This window comes from Nyctereutes procyonoides, unplaced genomic scaffold, assembly GCF_905146905.1.
Source record: "Nyctereutes procyonoides isolate TBG_1078 unplaced genomic scaffold, NYPRO_anot_genome, whole genome shotgun sequence".
NCBI classification, from domain to species: Eukaryota; Metazoa; Chordata; class Mammalia; order Carnivora; family Canidae; genus Nyctereutes; species Nyctereutes procyonoides.
The window spans coordinates 37,114,043-37,119,855 of NW_026575046.1; the positions used below are offsets into that span (position 1 = coordinate 37,114,043).

The following is a 5,813-nucleotide window of genomic DNA, read 5'->3' on the forward strand; positions in this document are numbered from 1 at the left end:
AGAGTACCACTTCCATCTGGGACATTCTGTTTTCAGGGAGGAGAGGAGAAGCAAGAGGTCTGCAGGAACTGGTGATGCCTCTAAATGCTTCTGTTTGAATGTGGTGTATATCATGTCTGCTTTCTTTCCATTGGTCAGAGCTTGACCCATGGCTAAGCCCAACATAGCCCCCAGAAAGCACAGCGAGTTACATGGTGCTAGGTGAACATGTAACCTTCTTATAGATATGTGGGTACGAGTGAGTGATTGCAAAAGGTAACGTACCCTCCCACCATAATAGTCCCCATGCTAGTACAACCCCTGGCACTTAGGAGGTGCTAAAAATTTTTGTTGAAGGAATGAATGAATGAACATGGTCAGAGACATGGGAGAAGATTGAAAGATAGGCAGTATTTAGAAACTCAAGGACAATTTGACCTCCAATTCCAAAAGGAATCTGGGAGCAGAAAACAGTAGATTTTATGAATCCAATGAGGTCATATACATAGACTGCACTTTATTTTCTACCATTTTTCCATGGGAAATCTCACGGACACACCTGTCTCAGGTATGGATTCTGGGAGATAATTCATTTGTCCAAAGTTCCAGGACACTTCTATTCTGCATCTTCCCTGAATACCACCCCTCCTTGCTTGTGAATTCCATTTAGATCTCTTGGAAAATGGAGCTGTGGGTGTGAGACTAGAAGGCAAATTCTCATTGAGCAGCATCCCACAAATCAAAAGAACTGTGACATGGGAAGGAAGCTGTTCTCCTCATCTTCCCTTTGGAACAAGGTCGGCCACACTCTCCAAGGACACAGAAAAGGCACTGCAAAACTGGAGGGGCTCCAGACTGGGGGAGGTAGGGGTGGGAGCAGGGGAGAGAAAGCCATGAGGTTCAGCTCTATAAACAACAGAATGAATGACAATGTTGCTGTGTTTTAATTTAGAAATATCCATGCAAGCCATGCTTGTTAGCTTTTTAAAAAATTTTTAATTCAAACTAATGAAAAATTGAAAGGAAATGAGATGTTCCATGAGATTTAGCAAACCACTGAATAGGTCTTATGGAATCTGACTGTAAAATTAGTTATGGAGGACGTTGGGCAAAAGCCACTCCTGAGATTAAAACGCTGCCCACCTGTTCCTAAAAGGTGGTGGTGCACACTATGAGGCCTCCGGTGGGGCTGTGCAAGGCACTGTTCTTGTCCCATTACTCACTACCTAGAACATGAAATTTCTTTAAAAAGTGCAACTTTAGGGCAGCCCAGGTGGCTCAGCAGTTTAGCGCTGCCTTGAGCCTGGGGTGTGATCCTGGAGACCGAGGATCGAGTCCCACATCAGGCTTCCTGCATGGAGCCTGCTTCTCCCTCTGCCTGTGCCTCTGCCTCTCTCCCTTTTTGTGTCTCTCATAAATAAATAAAATCTTTGAAAAAAAAAGTGCAACTTTAGTTTACGAGCTGTGCTCAGTTGAGGTTTCTTGGCCAAAATACCACAGGTTAACCAATGAAGAGAGAACTTTTTAAAAATCAGATTCTGAGATTATTTGTGTGTATATGTGGTATATGCATATGCATGGGTATTGAGATAGATGGAAATGGCACACAGATGTGACAATCTGTGAATTAGAAACCACAAGAAAAGCCATCATTGAATGGTTATAATACCTCTCTTGCATGGAGCTGAGTATCTCACATGAATTTATCTTCAAAAGCTGAAACTCTTTGGGGTAATGAACTTTCATCCCCCGAGTGTCTAGACTTAACCTTACCATGGTGCCTTCATGTGAGTGGGAGGGAGATGTTTGAGCCTACTACATATTCCCTTCCTTTCCTTCTAGCTGATGGGGAATTTAGTAGAATTCCATGTTAATGCAGCAAGAACCTTTGAGTTAAATCCAGTTAGTTTAGTTCTGTTATTTATGATTTTCATACATCATTCTGGCTTATCAGCCATCTTGAAAATTGGCTAGAACAATGAATACAGATTATCCCTTGTTGCTAGCAAGCCTGTGGGTGTTGTGCCCCATGCTCTAGCCACACTGGGCTTCTCTAAGCAATTTCCAGGCTCTGGGCTTTTGCAGGGCTGTTTCCTTGGCCTGGCCTGCTCTATTTTTTTCTGCCTTCCTTTCCTGACTAACTTCTCAGGTTGCAATTTTAATACGGCTTCTACAGAAAAGACATCCCTGACTATCTATACTGCTCCCATTGCATCTGTACCAAGTTCCTCTTCCATAGTGCTCTCTTATAGCACCCTGCTCTTTCATCACTTGTGACTCTCTGTGTGCTGGCTTGGTTGTTGACTGTTGTTTTCTACCACCCTGTAAGGGCAGGGACACTTTATGTCTAGTTCCCACTGCTTCCCCAGCACCTAGCAGAGTGTCAGACATATGGACACTCAGTTGCTGAATAGGTAAAAGTTCTGCCAACAGAAGGTAGTAATCTCTAGAAATGTTTTATTGTGGGGATAGAAATCCCTTAGAGGTCATGTGACTCTAACTAACCATTGGAGACATCAGCTCCATGTTAACTGGTTGCATTTTGGTTGTTTTCATTCTCTTCTACAGGTCATTCTTCTGGCAATTGGCATGCAATGTGTGTTTCCAATTTCTTGCTATAAGAAACAATGCAGCTGTCAATATTCTTACATATGTTTCATTGTGCACATTTGCAACAATTTCCCCAGAGCCTATGCTTAGAAATGGAACTGGTAGGTAATAGGATATGCAAATCCTTATCTTTACAAGTTAACACCACTTATTTTCCAGAGTAGCTGTTCCAATCATCACTCCCAGTAGCTGTATCTGAGCGTTCCTGTTGCTCCACTTTCTTGGCAAGTTTTGATTTGAACAGATTTCTTAACATTTGCTAATCTTGTGAGTGCAAAATGGCAGGTTTAATTTTCATGAGTCCAATCTGTTTGGCCCAGAGGTTGCACACTGGTTGTGCATGGCTGAATGGGGCCTGTGATCTGGATGCCATCCATGGATGTGTTTTGTTTGACCAAAGGATATTTTTTGAACCAAAAAATTGAGTTGGTTGCCAACATTTAAAAAATGGAAGATTTCACTTAAAAGTCTGGACTTCTGCTTTTTTCTTGGGGAAAAAAATGGGAAGACATCACTATACAGGGCCCATGTTCACATATGACAACAACTGGCAGTAGTTGAGAAGCAGCTACCTTTGCTGGTCATTCAAGTGATAACTCTTTGCAATTGGACACAGTCTTACAGCCAGCCTATATCTTGTGGTTATCTCAGCTTTCTGGCCCCTGTCGGCTTTTAAATTGTTTGCCCTGTTTTGAGCCTTTGTAAAATAGAGAAAGGCCTTGGAAGTTGGGTGGTGATAGATGGGTACCCCCTCCACCCAAGTTTAACCAGGAATAGCCTTGTACAACAGCACTGGACACGTGGCTCCAGATAAAGATTAGAACAGTTGCGGGGCTCAGGTCTACTTCTTCCCTAAAACTTCTTCTCATTCATTTCCCTCTGCTGTGTCCTGCTCCCTTCTTTTATCCCTTCCTCAGATGTGATCTTCCCTGACTCTGAACTTCCTAAGCCCCTTTGTCTGTACTCCTCCTGAAACATCTATTTTTTTTCATGAACTATTATGGTTATTCGTGGCCTTCCCTCCTTTCTTCTCTTTTGTGGAAAGCCCCTTGAGGTTTGGGACCATGTATTTAGATGTCTGTCTTTTTAATGTTTGTTTATTTGTTTATTTTTGGTCCTTCTGGTACTTTAAAGTGGTGGCTTACACAAGGAAGTCTTATCTATTCATTTCAATACACATTTACTAAGCGCTCATATACCAGGCATTGTGCCGGGCACTAGGACCAAGAGATGCCATCATTGCCTTCAAGGATCTAATAAAATCCTGGGGGAAAGGACTACATTTGTTCCTTCCTTCTTTCCTTCCCTCCTTCCTTTAAACAACAAAATATGGGGACACCTGGGTGACTTACTGGTTGAGCATCTGCCTTTGGCTCAGGTTGTGATCTCTGGGTCCTGGGATCAAGTTCTGCATCAGGCTTCCTGCATGGATGGAGCCTGCTTCTCCCTCTGCCTATGTTTCCGCCTCTATCTCTGTGTCTCTCATGAATAAATAAATAAAACCTTAAAAAAATATGTTGAATGTTACTATGGGCCAGATACCGCCCTAAGGGCTGGAGAGAGAAGCAGACAAGATCCTGTCTCCTGGAACTTACAGACTAGTGATGGCACAGATGCTCAGTTGCCTAAGACCTAAGAAGCTAGCCTACCCTGGGAGTCAGGCATGGGAAAGAAGCTAAGACCTGAGCTGATCTGAATCTAACCAGATGGGCTAACCAGATGAGCTTCTGGCTATGACAACCTCCCCACGAGAATATGTCCCTCTCAAAGGACCTTCCCCACCTATCCCTAGAAGAGAAGAGGAAGCACAAGAAGAAGTACCTACTGCAGAGCCCCAGCTCCTACTTCATGGATGGGAAGTGCCCAGGATGCTACCAAATCCACCGTCTTTAGCCACACACAAGCAGTAGTTTTGTGTGTTGACTGCTCCACTATTCTTTGCCAGCTTACAGGAAGAAACAAGGCTTACAGAAGGATGCTCCTTCAGACAGAAGCACTGCTAAAAGCATCCTGAATCAAGATGAGTGAGAAACTATCCTAATAAACACATTTTGGATTAAAAGAGAAGCAGCAACAGCAGCTAACCAGATGAAGTGGGGAGGTGGAAAGGAATATTTCTTCCATGTCCACACAGAAGAGCTAATGTCTAAGAGTTAGTTATGGTGAGATGGAGGCCCAGCTCTCAGGCGAGGGAGCAGAGTCAATGTAAGCTGGAACCGAGAGTGTCAGGCACCAGGACAGTGGGACATGAAGCTAGAGATGCAGGTAAGGGTCAGACCCCAAAAAGAACTGAGTGCAATCAAGCATTTAGCTGTTAACTAAAGGTGCATGAGACACTCAGTTGTTAATTGAATTAACACACAGGTAAGTGAATATATAGATGAGTATTCTGGAAACTTACCATCTGCTAGAGAAGTTAGGAGGTTGGGTGGAAGTTAGGAGGTTGCAATTGTTTAATCAGGAGGGGAGAGAATGGATGTCGAACATTTCAGAGACCTAGCTACCATGACAAGAATCCTGTGAGCCTGGAGATTTATTAAAGATGGATGGCTCTTTGCCCTCACACCTGAGTGGAAAAGGAATGGCCTTCCCCAGGCTTCCATAGTTCTGGAAAAGAGGAGGATTGTTGCCTGGGGAGGATTAGCTGAAATAGGCCCATAATGAGCCAGCCCTAAGTCATTGACAGCACTTGGCATTTAACTGTAAGGAGCGGGTCTTATTTCCTAAGCTCTTGCCTTGCTAGTGTACCTCAAGGCTTCTCAGGCGAACAATCCTAATAAGTCGATTTTTTTCTCCTTCTGCTGCATTGAGGCTGCCTGAAAGCTTCCTGCCCCTGAGTTGATATTCTAGGCCATGCTGGTGGCAGAGCTTTCTCAGGCGCACAATTGAAATCTAAAGCATCCTTGGGGAAAGCTCCCCTTTGACCCAATGCAACTCTTGACTGGAAGAACTTTCTTCTCACGGGGTTTATTACAATTGATTCCTGAAAACTATAGCAAAGTGTTAAGGCCCTGCTGGCCTGTGACTGGTTTGTGTGTCTGTTCATTCTGTTGTTAATTTACCCAGTATTAAGAAAAAGAGCCTCCTGTGGCCCTCTACTTGCTGCCATCCACCTCTACCCTTTTGTGCTCTCTGGACTTTTGTTTGGAATGCCCTCTTTCCTTTCAAGGGCCATGTCTTCCATAAAGTCTCTCCAATAATCCCAGACCACAACGCTACATCTC

General features: G+C 43.8%; 1 pseudogene; it reads left to right on the forward strand.

The window, feature by feature from the left end:
- The first annotated feature begins 4,344 nt into the window (after positions 1-4,344).
- On the forward strand, positions 4,345-4,592 carry LOC129509387 (40S ribosomal protein S27-like; annotated as a pseudogene).
- The last annotated feature ends 1,221 nt before the right edge of the window (positions 4,593-5,813 follow it).